This window comes from Bos indicus x Bos taurus, chromosome 15 (assembly GCF_003369695.1).
Source record: "Bos indicus x Bos taurus breed Angus x Brahman F1 hybrid chromosome 15, Bos_hybrid_MaternalHap_v2.0, whole genome shotgun sequence".
Classification (NCBI taxonomy): domain Eukaryota; kingdom Metazoa; phylum Chordata; class Mammalia; order Artiodactyla; family Bovidae; genus Bos; species Bos indicus x Bos taurus.
This window is the reverse complement of record NC_040090.1, coordinates 20699405-20715487: the sequence shown is the minus strand read 5'-3', so window position 1 is coordinate 20715487 and position 16083 is coordinate 20699405.

Sequence of the window (16083 nt, the reverse complement as noted above, 5' to 3'; positions counted from 1 at the left end):
GAAATACATAAAGTATATATAAGTCCATGAGTTTGAAATGATTCCTTGACAGTTTTAAAGGATGGTGGGGCATCAGCTTATTATTTTAAAATGTGATAAATAAAGAGAAAGACTCAAACAAATATCTGTCTTTCTTTTTTTTATATGAACTATATCCCAGGGTAATCAAAGAGTTGATCAGAGGAATTTTCTCTTTATAGAATTATTTCAGCTGATAAACACTGAAGGAATTAGAAGAATCAAGGTAATCCCTAATGAATCAGTGAACTGTGCAACCCCTAATGAATTAATGAATCTAGGCAATGATGATCCATGGCTGCTAATATCACAAAAATGAAATAACCAGGTTCACATACCTGTTGATAGAAGTACACATCTATAAACCACTACTTCTAAAACATCCTGTTAAAATGAAACTAATCAGAACCTTAGAGTTTAATAATAATCAAGTCACAGGAAATACAGGGAAAAAGGGAACATGCTAAAAAAATACTTGCTTAGACCCAATTTTTAAAATCCACAAGCGAGGTACCCTTCAGAACCAAAATCACAAGAAAAAAAAAAAGACATGCAGGGGGACCTATAAATTAAAAGAGATTTCATTGATATAACAATCAATCACAAGGGATAAGATCTAGTTGCACCTTTACTCAAGCAAACTACAAAAATCTAACAAAACAATCAGGGAGATTCATTTTGATATTTGGCAAAACTAATACAATTATGTAAAGTTTAAAAATAAAATAAAAAAAAAACAATCAGGGAAACTTGAACTCTGTCTAGATAGGTAGTAATGTTAAAGAAGTGTGGTTAATTTTTAAGGTGTGTTAAGTTTAAAAAAAGAGTTTTTATCGTTTAGAGCTACAATGATGTGGTGTTTGGGTAATTAGAATCTGCTTCATATTAGTCTGGAATGGAGTACGGACAAGTGGATGAAACAAGATTGGCCACAAATGACTAACTTTTGAAACTGGATGAGAAGCCTTCATACTATTCTCTCCATTTTTGCCTATGTTTGAATTTTTCATATTTGTCTTTCGGTTTTAAGGTAAAATCTTGCTTTTGCTCTTGGCTTAAACCTAACAACAACAATAATAGCAATACTACTAAACACAGACTATTCAGGGTGTTTTAGTTTAAGCTAAATGCAGTGAAAGGTCTTTAGCTGCAGTATATTAGGAGTCTACAATTCCCCATGGACTTGTTAGTAAGGAACAGAAGTTTCAAGTTCAGGCACTGGGGCACTAGCTAGCTATTTTGTGCACCTTGCATTCTACATGAATTTTACTTGAATGTCCCACTGTGTTTTGTTATATATTAGGGCTAGACAGAAGACTTAAACATGCTATAAATCCTACTAAGTTCATAGATTGCTCTTATTAACTGTTCTCAAATATCTTGATAATATTTGAGGCAGTAAATCTCAGATTGGTTCCTGCTCTATTGTACCCTGGCATTGGAGAGAAAATTACAAGTGAAATTCAGCCCATCTCCTAATGCAGACTTTTCTAGGAAGAAAAGCTATGTACATGCTAAGTCGCTTCAGTCGTGTCTGTCTCTTTGTGACCCTATGGACTATAACCCACCAGGCCCTTCTGTCCATGGGATTCTCCAGGCAAGAATACTGGAGTGGGTTGCCATGCCCTCCTCCAGGGGATCTTCCTGACCCAGGGATCGAACCTGGGTCTCCAGCATTGCAGGCAGACACTTTAACTGTCTGAGCCACCAGGGAAGCCCTATTAAGCTGTAAGGATCTTTCAACTAAAGAATTAGCTCTCTCTCAGTAGCACCATCCTTGTCTTAGCTATCGAGACTCAATACTTTGGAGTTATCATTGATGTGTCCCATGTGCTCTTTGAAGTAAATATTTCTGAGTGTTGCTGCACACCTATGTGCCAGGCACTGTGCTTTACAGAGGAAACACAACACAATCCTGTCCATGAGGAAATCAGCCTGGTGGACTGGAGAGGTGCATGAATGAAAATACCTAGCAAATGCTCTGATGCAAGTTCCTAAGTTCTCCAGTTTTTGTATGTTCCCTCTCCCTTGATTCTCCATGGACATTGCCTGAACTACCATCCTGTGTGTCTACAGATGGTATGATCCCTTTCCAACAGACTAGCATTCAGTGCTTAAGAGCACACTTGAGTCTCCACTAATTCCTAGGTATCTTTGAGGTGTTTAACTTCTCTCTGCCTCTGTTTCCTCATCTATAAACTGAGGATGATAAGATTGTTACTGGAATTAAAGGAATTAGTATCTGTGGAGGTCTCAGAATAGTATGTACCTGATATATTAAGGATCTTATCCATGCAAGTGTCTTAAGTGTCTTACTCATTTCTTCAGGCTGCTATGTTCCCATAAGTCTATGGCACTTCTAGCTGTTACAATTGCTTCCTTAAATTCTGCAAGTCACTGCTGATAAATAGTGTTTACAAAAGTATCGCTAGAACCTAGAGTTCATTAATGATACCCCTTTCCAGGAAGTCACTTACAGGACATCTCTTTGTTCAGGCCTCAGCCTACTACTGTTGGCTTACAAGAGTCAGCTCATAAACCTTAAGACAGAAGTTCTCAATGGCTTGTCCTCAGGCTTCACCCAAGTCAAGCATCCCCAAATCTCTCCCTTGTCCCTGAAAGCAGAAGTCCTGTTTAAATAATAATTTTTACTGAAACACTCCCTGATAGCAGCCAAACTGTCTTTTATGTTGCTATGAAAAAACAATTTAGCAACTAATCCTGAACTGCTCTATCCCAAAGCAGGATTTGCTTTTTTTTTTTTTTTTTTGCATAACTCAAAAGGCACATTATAAGTTGCTTTTCTTACAATTAAAAGAGCCATCCTCCCTTAAAGAAGAATTCTAAAGTCACTCCTAAAATAACCGACATTAGTTACATTAATTTCATTTGGTTTAAAGTTATTTGGGGGCTCCTGCTACATATGTATAAAATATTATAAGCACAGAGAATAAATCCTGCATGAAAATCCAAGAAGGCGTCCCAGAAGCATAACATATAAGCTTTACGTCATCTTTATTTCAATATTCTCCCCAAATGTCTAATAGGGGTAATGACTGTAGAGACTCAAAAGAAATATGACAAAACATAAGCAACAAGTATCTCAGGGTGAAGGACTTGTGGTAATTATTTCCCTCTTTACATTTTGTGTACTTCCTGACCTGCTGCGAGGCTTCCCAGGTGCTGCTCGTGGTAAAGAATCTGCCTGCCAAGAGACAAGGGTTAGATCCCTGAGTCAGGAATATCCCCTGGAGAAGGAAATGGCAACCCACTCCAGTATTCTTGCCCAGAAAATCTCATGGACAGAGGAGCCTGGTGGGCTATAACTTGGCTCAATGCATGTATTACATTTAGAATAAGAGGACAAAATGGTATTTTAAAATATCTCATATCTAATTTTTTTTCTTTCCATGCTCACTTCCCCACCTTCTCCATGTTCCATCCCTTTTATCCTGACACCTCCCTGCTTGAGACCTACCAGTAAACTCCTGTTGTTCTTCTCCTGGAGCCTTAAGAACTCTGCCTGACTTTCAAGCATCTTCATAATTCATCCTGCCCCACCTATCAAACCATACTTCCACTGCACACTCTCAGAGCCTAAGGACAATTATCCTAAATTTCAAGGAAAGCAACTGCCTTTTCCTAGTTTTGGAGGGCTCTCAGGAAAATACCTAACAATGGCTGCTTTTTGGGGTAGCTGGTAAGAGGCAGAGCTAAATACAAAGATGATGATATACTGCACTTCCTTTTAGGAATTGCCATTATCTATCTACAAAAGTCACTCATGTGAAGAGTTGACTCATTGGAAAAGACTCTGATGCTGGGAGGGATTGGGGGCAGGAGGAGAAGTGGACGACAGAGGGATGAGATGGCTGGATGGCCTCACCAACTTGATGGACGTGAGTCTGAGTGAACTCCGGGAGTTGGTGATGGACAGGGAGACCTGGCGTGCTTCGATTCATGGGGTCGCAAAGAGTCGGACACGACTGAGCGACTGAACTGAACTGAACTGATCTACAAAAGTCATGATTGTTACTATTAATAGCTGCATTTCATCGGTGAGGGTAAATAATTTGCCACACGCCGTGCAGCTCAAAGAAATCAGAGCCTAGATTAAGACCCAGGTCAACTGGATGCCAAAGCTATAATCTTTCCATTTTAGCAGACTCTTGGCAAGGGAAATAGTCATATTTTATATTCACTATCAGTTGCATTCACTGATAGATCAACACTGAAATTAAAAAATTGTAACTAAACTAATTCACTTCCATAGCTCTTTTAGCTTATGCCTCATAATTTAGTACAATTTATACTATAATGTGGGCTTCCCTGGTGGCACTAGTGGTAAAGAACCCACCTGCCAATTCGTAAGAAATGTAAGAAACATGGGTTCAATCCCTGAATTTGGAAGACTCCTTGGAGGCAGTCCACTCCAGTATTCTTACTTGGAGGATCCCATGGACAGAGGAGCCTGGTGGGCTATGGTTCATAGGGTCACAAAGAGCTGGACACAACTGAAGCGACTTAGTATCCATGCACGTACTATAGTGTATTTTTACCAACTGCTTCTTGTGTGTAAATCTTGTCTCCTTTGTCAGGTTATTGGTTTAATAAGGTGATGACCACACGCTAAGCACATACTTAGAACTATCTATGCTGTTGCTGCTACTGCTGCTAAGTCGCTTCAGTCGTGTCCGACTCTGTGCGACCCGGCAGCCCACCAGGCCCTGCGGTCCCTGGGATTCTCCAGGCAAGAACACTGGAGTGGGTTGCCATTTCCTTCTCCATGCATGAAAGTGAAAAGTGAAAGTGAAGTTGCTCAGTCGTGTCCGACTCTTAGAGACCCCATGGACTGCAGCCCACCAGGCTCCTCCATCCATGGGATTTTCCAGGCAAGAGTACTGGAGTGGGCTGCCATATAGCACATTCTAAGTATGCACTAAAAACTCACATAAGAAGAACTCCATTTCCGTTGACTGCTTGCTTTATCAAAGTAGTATCTTAAAGGTTATATAATTCCTAACCAAAAGCCTTGAGTAAAAGGATAATTTACCAATTCAGAGAAGTTAATATATCTCTTATTAAGCTTAATTATTATATCATTGTTTATCAATATCCTCAAAACATCATGGATTCTGCCTCTCTTACAAAGATACACACCTTATCATCTCTACAAAAGAAAAGATGGACATAAAATTGTCAGTGTAATATATTTATGAACAGCATGTGCTAGCAGGAGATAGAAAGGTATAATTCAAAGGAGGAGATTTACATTCACGAAGGAGCCTAGAGAAACAATTTCATATGCCAAGAATCTGTTTTTATCCCAAACATACCTGAGAATGGAAAAGCACTAGGTAGATGGACCCAAGATGTTTCTGTAATGAGGCTTATTTGTGTTTGTTACCAAGTAAATGTATGGATGCGAGATTTGGACTGTGAAGAAAGCTGAGCACCGAAGAATTGATGCTTTTGAACTGTGGTGTTGGAGAAGACTCTTGAGAGTCCCTTGGACTGCAGGGAGATCCAACCAGTCCATCCTAAAGAAAATCAGCCCTGGGTGTTCTTTGGGAGGAACGATGCTAAAGCTGAAACTCCAGTACTTTGGCCACCTCATTCGAAGAGTTGACTCATTGGGAAAGACTCTGATGCTGGGAGGGATTGGGGGCAGGAGGAGAAGGGGACGACAGAGGATGAGATGGCTGGATGGCATCACCGACTCGATGGATGTGAGTCTGAGTGAACTCCGGAAGATGGTGATAGACAGGGAGGCCTGGCGTGCTGCGATTCATGGGGTCGCAAAGAGTCGGACATGACTGAGCGACTGAACTGAACTCATAATTTTGAAAATGTCATAATTTGTTTTCATTGCTTTTAGAAAGATGATCTGTATGATGCAACTGATAATGAAATGCAATTTTCTACCTGGTGAGATGTTTCCCTAGTTCTTCTGACCATTCTGCCTCATAGAGAGAGGGGACTAATGGCGATTTTGTTATTTATCAAATCACCATCTTCATTAGAGTAAATTCATGACTTTCTTTTCTCAAAGGAAGTCTCTCTTGACTCCTTCCATCTCTGCCCTCCTCCAGCATTTTCCTTTTGCATTGGATCATATTTTAACATACTTGTTTTCATTTGCTAGAGGTACCAACTCTCTCCAGTTAGACTATAAACTCCCCAGGGTTGGTTTAGTTTATTTTCTATAAAACCCCCTTAGCTCTTTGCACAGCAGAGAGCCAAAATAGGCATTTAATAAATTAAAGTATTATTGGGTTTTATTTCAGGAAGACAGAAATGGGGTCGTCCCTCTGCTTCGCTCCTTGATTCTTTGGGCCTCTCTGAAACCACATTCCCAAACACAGCACAGCTGAAATAACAATAGCACCAGCTTGCATTTTTACAGTACCATCCACTTTTCAAAGCGTTTTTACATCTCTTATCTCATTTATTTCTCACCAGAATCCTACGAGGTAAGTAGAACAGATATGCCTCGTTTCACTTGATAGATGGTAAAATAGAGGAAGGGAAAGGTTAAGTGACTTGCCCAGTCTCTCACCACTCTGGTCCATCTGCCAGAATTATCTTCCTAAAAATAAATATAAACATGACATTCCCCTGCATAAAATCATCAACAGGACTCCGGCTGTCTACAGGGTAAAGTGCAAACTCTTTAGCAGGGCATACAAGTCCCTTCACATCCTGGCCCCATGCTCCTCACCAACTTCATCTTCCACTGCTTCAGCCCAGCACTGCACCCTCCCCCAGCCACACGGAACTTCCGCCATCACATCAACAATTCTCAAGGCCATGTGCCTTTGGACACACGGGGTCCTCTGCCTGGACTGCTCTTTAGGGTTTAAACCTCTCATTACCACCTTCCAGCCTGAGAAATTCTCGTTCAGCCCCCTATATGTAGGTCAAATGAAACCTTCACATTCTTGCTTCTGGATTCTCCTCTGCTGGGTGAGGGGCTTCCCTGGTGGCTCAGATAGTAAAGAATTGGCCTGCAATGCAGGAGATCTGGGTTGGATCCCTGGGTTTGGAAGATCCCTTAGAGAAGGGACTGGCTACCCACTCCAGGGTTCTTGCCAGGAGAATTCCATAGACAGAGGAGTCTGGTGGGTTACAGTCCATGGGGTCACAAAGAGTCGGACACGACTGAGCAAGTAACACTTCCACTTTACACCACTGGGTGAGCTGGCCACTCCTTTATTAACCAGCCCCTGCCTGTTGCTCCCCCTTACCCTGATCAATATTTTTCTCTTTTTTTCTGTGGAACTTATCACCTTCCAACATAATATATGATTTGCTTGTTTATTAACTCTTCCCATCTGTCTCTCTCTGACGGAATGTAAGCCCTACAAGGACATGGACCTTTGCTGGTTTTGTTCACTGGTGTGTCTCAGGTACCCAGAATGGAGTCTGATACATAATCAATGCACAGGAAATTCAGAAAGCATTAATTAAGCAAATGCGATTCTGGCACTGAGACTGCAGAGATGAGATACAGTCCCTCTGGTCTAGGAGAAGGGGCGGGAACTAAAGCACTGTGATGGGAGCAGCTTGCCGCTTGCACAGATAGTGGTATGTGCTGGGGGAGATGAGAGCACAGATAAGGAGCAGCCAGTGAGGCGGGGCCCGGCTGAGTGTAGATGGAAACAGCAGACAGGAAAGGCTTAGTCTTCATCCAGAGGGCAATATGTAAAGAGAGCCTTGACAGCCGTGCACAAGTTCACTGAGTTCAGACAGAGGTGGGGAGAATCTTTGCATTTGAGAAATTACAAGGAATTTTTATAGCTTAATATTAGGGTATATATAGGGATGGAATATAAGGCCAGAGAAGTAAAATCTGTTTATATCTATACAGAAGATGGAAATGGAGCTCCTGAGTATAAAGGAGCATGGCTGTAATTGGGTTGTTTTTACCTCCAAAACAACTATGCTTCAGAACACCCTTTCCCTGTCATGAAAAACTACCAGAAATAATTAATTCTGATGTTAATAGTTTAGAGAGGAAAACAGTCTGGAGTCAGGGCATTAGACCTTGATCTCCTGAGACTTTAGAAGAAAATCCTAGAGAATCTGTCTTGAAATATTAATCTTGCTCATTCATGGAGCTTCTGGATCAGCAGAAATTTGATATGTTTTCCTTCATTAAGCTCTTTATTTTGTCCTTTTATAGTTTGAAAAGAACTTTCATAGCTAGAGATATATCTAGTTAGAGATGAATTGTGGTACTTGGCTTCATTTCAAGAGACTATTATTTTTTTTCTTTGAGCAGTTCAGTGTTGTTAAGTCATCTGATGAGTATCAAGCACTGCGCTACACCCTTGCTCCAAAGACTAGTTAGGAAGCCAGGGCCATGACTGTTGAGGCTCCTAGACTATTGGGATAGACAGACATATGAATACAGTGTAATGTTGCAGGGATCGAATATAGATGTACACACAGGAGACAGAGGGCAGACAAAGAAGGGGGTGATTCATTCCTCCAAGGAGACAGAAAGAGGGAAGTGTGCACACCACACGAGGTTTTTCAGGAGACGTGATGCTTGATCAGAGTCTTGAAAGTTAGTGTGTGGTCACCAGTGGACAGTGAACTTTCAAGGTAAAGCGAGAAGCACAAGCACAGGCTTGAGGCTATGAAACAGGCTGGTGAGTAAGAAAGTACAAACAGTTCAACCTGACTGGACCTGGGGTGTGCATGTGGGCATGCTGTGTGTGTGTGTGTGTGTGTGTGTGTGTGTGTGTAGGTTCTGAGGTACATAGCCCTTTATATGCTATGGTAAGGGTTGGGATTTAATCCAGTCGGCCATTGTGATTTAAAGAGCACTTGTCTCAGATTGCTTTAGAAGGTCCTCGTTAAAATTCCTTGGTGGTCCGGTGGTTAGGATCTTTTATTGTGTCAGGATCCGGGGACCTTCCCCGGTGGGTGAACTAAGATCCAGCAGGCTGTGTGTTGCAGGAAAAAAAAAAAAAATTTGCAGATCCCTGGGCAGGAATGCGGAGAAGCCAATGGCATCCCACTCTAGTACTCTTGCCTAGAAAATCCCATGGATGGAGGAGCCTGGTAGGCCGAAGTCCATGGGGTCGTTAAAAGTCAGACACGACTGAGCGACTTCACTTTCACTTTTCACTTTCATGCATTGGAGAAGGAAATGGCAACCCACTTCTTGCCTGGAGAATTCCAGGGACGGGGGAGCCTGGTGGACTGCCGTCTATAGAGTCGCACAGAGTCGGACACGACTGAAGTGACTTAGCAGCAGCAGCAGCAGGGCAGGAATGATTTGGAATCCCAAGAAGAACGGTGAGTGAGCTCAGAAAGATCAACAGTCTGCAAAGCTCTCTAGGTGATTTCTAAGTTTGAGGACTTCCATTATAGGCAATGGGGAACCATTCAAAGCTTTAAATAGAGGCCGACAATCAGATTTGCTGTTACAAAGACTTTTAAAGTAGTTGTACTGTGTGAGATTCTAAACTCAGGGGCTTTCATTGACTAGGCTTGTAAAATAAATGACTGAACTAGGCTAGGTGGAATGGTTAGGGTGTGGTGGTGGTTTAGTCGATAAGTCATATCCGACTCTTGGGACCCCATGGACTGTAGTCCGCCAGGCTCCTCTGTCCACAGGATTCTCCAAGCAAGAATACTGGAGTGGGTTACCATTTCCTTCTCCAGGGTATCTTCCCAACTCAGGAACTGAACCTGGGTCTCCGGCACTGCAGGCAGATTCTTTACTGACTGAGCGAGCTGCAAGGGAAGCCCCAGGGTGTGGTGGGGACTGAGGCAAACCAAAGAGCACCAACCTTGGCTAAGGGAGTGGTCACTGTGTGGCCTCAACCAATTGGTGACAAGTAGGAATTTGGGGCTTCCCTGGTAACTCACATGGTAAAGAATCTGCCTGCCATGCAAGAGACACAAGTTTGATCCCTGGGTCAAGAAGATTCCCTGGAGAAAGGAATGGCTGCCCACTCCAGTATTTTGCCTGGAGAACTCCATGGACAGAGGAGCCTGGTGGGCTTCAGTCCACAGGGTTGCAAAGAGTCAGGCACAACTGAGTGACTAACACTAGGAATTTTAACCCAGTGCTGTTGACCGTTATCTTTTTCACAATAAATTTTTCATCTGTATTTTACTGTAAAATCTCCCAGTATTTAAATAGTGGTTATATTAAGAAGGTTCTTGGATACAAAGAACAGAAGCAGATTCTGGATGATAAAGCAGAAAATACATTTATTAAAAAGATGTTTAACATAGTAAAGCCACTCTAGAAATTATTTGGCAAACATACATATACCTTGTGTTTCAACAACCTCATCCCTAGACACACACCTAACTAAAAGGTATGTTCCCCGAAAGACATATAGTAGGATATTTACAGGAGCACTACGAATCTTACAAGAGATGGAAACATCCCAAATGCCTATTCACAATAGAAAGGATAATATAGGGTAATACATTTACACTATGGAATACTGTGTACAGTGAGAAGGAACCATTTACCACCACATGCAGCGAATGGATACGTCTCACAAACAGAGTTGAGCAAAAGAAGTCAGAAACCAAAGGGTTCATATTATGTGATTCTATTTATGTTTAACACAAAGAGGCAAACTAATCCATGCAATTTGAAATCTGAATAGTATTTACCACTATTGTGTTGTGATTGTTAGGAATGTTGTGATTGGAGGGGCACACAATAGGGTATTTTGAGGTTCTTATTTTATTCTCTTTTGGTTCTGGTATTTTTGTATGTGAAGATTTATTGAGCAATATATTTATGACATGAGCAGAAATGTCTGTGGCATGTTTATTTTTAAACACCTACTCAACTACATGACAAAATCATTTTCGATGATAGTTATGAAATAAAACTATATAACTGGGACCATAAAAAATGTAGACAGTGAAATCATTTTTTAGTTAAATTTTATGAACATGTATAAACCTATGCTGCTGCTGCTAAGTCACTTCAGTCGTGCCTGACTCTGTGTGACCCCATAGACAGCAGCCCACCAGGCTCCCCCGTCCCTGGGATTCTCCAGGCAAGAACGCTGGAGTGGGTTTGCCATTACCTTCTCCAATGCATGAAAGTGAAAAGTCAAAGTGAAGTCATTCAGTCATGTCTGACCCTCAGTGACCCCATGGACTGCAGCCTACCAGGCTCCTCCGTCCATGGGATTTTCCAGGCAAGAGTACTGGAGTGGGTGTCATTGCCTTCTCCAGTATACACCTATACACACATATATATGTATATAATTTTTTAAATAATTAACAATCTAAAAAGAAGAAATTTTTATTTTAAAGATATTGTTCAAATTCAGGAAAATATATTACGTATGAAGTAAAACTCACACTTACCATACAAAATATTACATCTTTCAGTTTTCTGTTTCACTGTTTTATATATTGAACACAGATAAAAACTTCAAGCACTCACATAGATTGATATACTTGAAGTGATTCAAGTTCTATTTCTTTGTCTTTAAAACCACTGTACCAAAGCATATTATCTATCTCTATCCATAATGAAGATGCTATTTCTTTCCCCATCTGCCTCTTCTGTACATTATTTAAAAAAAAAAAAAAAAAAGCTCTGTTGATATAATTTCCATACCACACACTTCACCCATTTAAAACCTATAATTCTATGGTTTTTATTATATTCACAGAGTTGTGCAACCAGTACCTAAATCAATTTGGGAACATTTTCGTCTCACTCCATAACAAACCTCTTACCCTTTAGTTACCATTCTTCATTCTTCCTCTTCATTCTTCCTGCTCCCGCAACACACACACACACCACCAATGGAATCATATAACATGTGTTGTTTCTGGCCTCTTTCGCTTAGTATAATATTTTCAAGTTTCTTTCATGTGGTATCATTCCTTTTTATTGCCAAATGATATACCATTGTATAAATATACCATATCTTGTTTCTCCATTCATCAACTGATAGATATTTGCTCATTATGAACGTTTTTGGCTATTATGAATAATGCTGCTATGAACATTTGTATATATGTTTTTGCATGGACATACATTTTCAGTTCTCTTAGATATATGCCTAGGGGAGGAAATTCTGCAACATATGACCATTCTATGTTTAGCCTTTTAAGAAATTGCCAGACTTTCCTGGAGTGGCTGTACCATTTTACATTCTCATCATCAGTGTATGAGGGCTCCAAATTCTCCACATCCTCATCAACACTTGTTATTGCCTGTCTTTTTTATCACAGCTATTCTATGGATTTGAAAGCATATCTTATTTTTGTTTCCATTTGCATTTCCCCAATGGCTAATGAATGCTCTTTATCTGACCTGCATAATGGTTCCATGTGTATACTCACTGTGATAATTCAGCAAAGTATCCAATTATGATTGGCACATTTTTCTTAACATGTTACACTTCAATACAAATGTTTATTTTAAAAGTACATATTCCATATCAGGTAAAGAACTCTTACATTCTATTTTGGAAATAAAATCATCACCAATCCACAAAAAAAGAGGCAAGAGAAACAACTTTCAAGTGAGACAGACTTGAATAGAAATCCATATTGACTGATGCTCTATGTCTCATGCTGGCAAAGCTGCCTAATTCATCTGAGCCTCTGTTCAATAAAACTTTAAAAATAATACCTCACAGGATTGTGGTTAGTGTGGCTTATACAGAAGCTAAAAATAATTTTTTCCCCAAAATGTAAAAATTATCAGCTCATAAAACTACTCTTGCATTCTCATGGTTTGCAGATGATATGCCCCTTGATGACTATGTTAATATTTTCCCTCTAGTCTAAACATGTCTTTCTAAAGTTATTTTAAAAACATAAATCATGAATGTGTCTTCTTTGGCTTCAACAGATTTATGAATGCTTCAGTTATTGACTATGTCATGTGAAATGAAGAAGTTATCCTTATGAATTTGGGAAAGTTAATTGAGAAGATTCATGTTTTCTAATGGTCTCTGGCACTGTATTAGTTCCACTGCTGAATCTACAGCTCAGATCCAATACATTTCAGTAAGCCACCAGTTAACTGGCTTAAACATTAATTGTTTCACCTACAAAGTCACTATAATCATATGTTGCATCACTAGTATAAAATTTAATTATTAAGATTTATAACTAATAATTAAATTTTATACTAGTGATGAGACCTTAATCTCTGAGACCTTAATATGATAGATGGTTTGTAAATTCAGTGCTATATCACAATAGCCCTAAGAGAGATTCCCACCATAAATACACATTACAAAAATGTGCTAACCTACACTTAAATAAACTTTTTATTTACAAAATTATGACTTTAGATTTCAAGCTTTTTTCTCTGTGTCAATCAGGATTAGATTCAGTTGAATATGAGAGAAATCCAATATAATGGTAGATTAAACAAGATGGAGGTTTATTTTTCTCTTATGTAAGACAAGTCTAGATGGCTCATCTAGACTTGTAAAGACTCTGCCTGCCATGTTGGAGACTTGGGTTTGATCCCTGTCAGGAAGATGCCCTGGAGAAGGGAATGGCAACCCACTCCAGTATTCTTCTTGGAGACTCCTATGGACAGAAGAGCCTGGAGGGCTACAGTCCATGGGGTTGCAAAGAGTCGGAGATGACTGACCAACTAACACTTTCACTTTTAAGACAAGGCTTTTCCAGCTTTCCTGTCTATTATCACAGATTCTACCTTTAAGATCACATCTTGGTTTTAGTTTGGTTACTGAAACTCCCACCATCAAGTACATGTGTTTTTAGGCCACAAGAAACAGAAAAGGCCAAGGACAGAAGAGTCAGCTTCCAGACTGAGGCTGCTCCTTTTATAGCATTTTCCCAGAAGCTCCTCCCCAGATTTTCATTTACGTCTCATTGGCTACCCCAGCCATAAGGTTGATAAATTTAGTTGCAAGAAAGGGGGCATTGCCACACCTACATTACAGGGAGGATTTCCAACTAAGGAATAAGAGGATGGACAGCAGGCTGACAAGTAGCAGTCTCTGTCACACCATTTTCCCTCACTCTTTTCCATGTCTTTCTAGAATGGCTGTAGTCATCTATTTTTCATTCAAAATTAAAATTTAAAGCAAAGACCAGAGATTTATTATATGCTAATTAAGGTTAACTTTTATGATATCATTCACTAATATAACACCTATTTATTACACTTTCTTTGTATCAGCCACTTCCATAAGTGAAGGAATGGAATAATGAGAACATTTCCACCTTCTCAGTGTTCAGAGAATATTGATTCAGTAAAAGAATGATGATTAATTATTATATATAATGCTCATTTCAAATAAGTTATCCTTTAAAATATAGCATTACTATTTATGTAATTAACTACATGTACTATTTTAGCATAAAAATATACTTTTATTTATCAGGTGAATAATTCCATAGTTTTGAGATACTTGATACAAACTTGAAGACAAATTTTGGGTATCAATATCACACAAAGAATTCTTCTTACAAAATATGTAATTTTGTTCCAATGATAAAATTTCATGTGAATATATTGATATGGTCCTTTCAAATAAGATAATTAAAAATATAGTTAAACCTAGGTTTTCCATAATTTTTAATTAGAAAAAACAAGGAGATATTACTAGAGCAAAAGCAGACAAATTAAGAAACAAAAAAAAACTATAAATATTTGGTTGTATTATTCACATAAAAAAATAATCTAGAAAATATTCCCTTTTAGAAAATAGGAGACCTGTTCAATTCACTTTTTGAAAATTTCGAGGTATACTTTCAAGAAACTCTATTAAAGAATATGACACAATAATAATAGGTTGCTATTGTGGCAGCATAAATGACAACTCATTTTATTGCCTTTAACACACCATTTGACCTGTATATTAGTTTTAGCCATAGGATCAAGCTGAAATTGGTCTGCTCAAATTTCAGCTAGCTCCAAATTTCTTCAAATGGCGCTACTTTTTTATCTGAAACTTTAGAATATATGAAACATGCCTTTTATAGAAAAATAGACAATATTTCTTGTACCACTTGTCTAAGTTAAAGAGACTTGTCTTCCTTAAAAAGGAAAAAAAAAAGCCCACAGAACATTTATTTTGTTTAACAAAACAAAGCTAAATTTTTTGATGCATTTAAAAACTAATTCGATCTGAGATACTATTTTTAAATATTAGTCCTCCTCATCTAGGCAACGACAATCTACAGTGCTGCTACTCTAGTTTGCGTTTTCTAGAGGTTATATAAGTGGAATCATACAGTATGTCTGGCTTCTTTCACACAATAAAGTATTTTGATTCGTCTGTATTGTTGCATGTATTGATATTTCATCATTTTTATTGCAGAGCAGTATTCCATGAATATATAACAACTTGTTTATACACTCATTTGTGTTTGGGAGTTTTTTTTGGCCATGCTATGCTACTTGTGGGATCTCAGTTCCCCACCAGGGGTTGAACTCAAGCCATGGCAGTGCAAGTGCTGAATCCTAACCACTGGATGGCCAGAAAACTCCATCCATTCACCTGTTGATGAACATTTGGGTTGTTTCTTATTTGGGACTATTAAAAATGAAGCTGCTGCCTTTTTGGAAAATAGCTCCTCAAAAAAATTAACATAAAGTTACCATATAACCTAGGATTTCTAGTCCTAGGAAAAAGAAATATAAACACATGTTCCTGCAAAATCTTGTGCATGAATGTTGCTAAAAACATTGTTCATAGTAGCCAAAAAATGGAAGCAACCTAAATGTGTTCCCACTGATAAATGGATAAACAAAATATGGTATATGCATAACAATGAATATTATTAAGCAATAAAAAGGAATGAAGGATTAATACATGCTACAACCGTGAAAACATGTTAAATGAAAAAAGACGCAGGCTACATATTGTTATGCTTCCACTTATATGGAATGTCCAAAATAGACACATTCCTTGTACCTGCTTCAAGTCCCTTCCTTGCTGTCTTCTGCATAAAAAGGTTTCCGGCAGATTTATTCATTGGTACTTTCCTCATTTCCTTCAGTTCTCATTAATACTCGATCCATTTTCTTTGCTCACTCTATCCTAAAAGGCATGCACACACCAC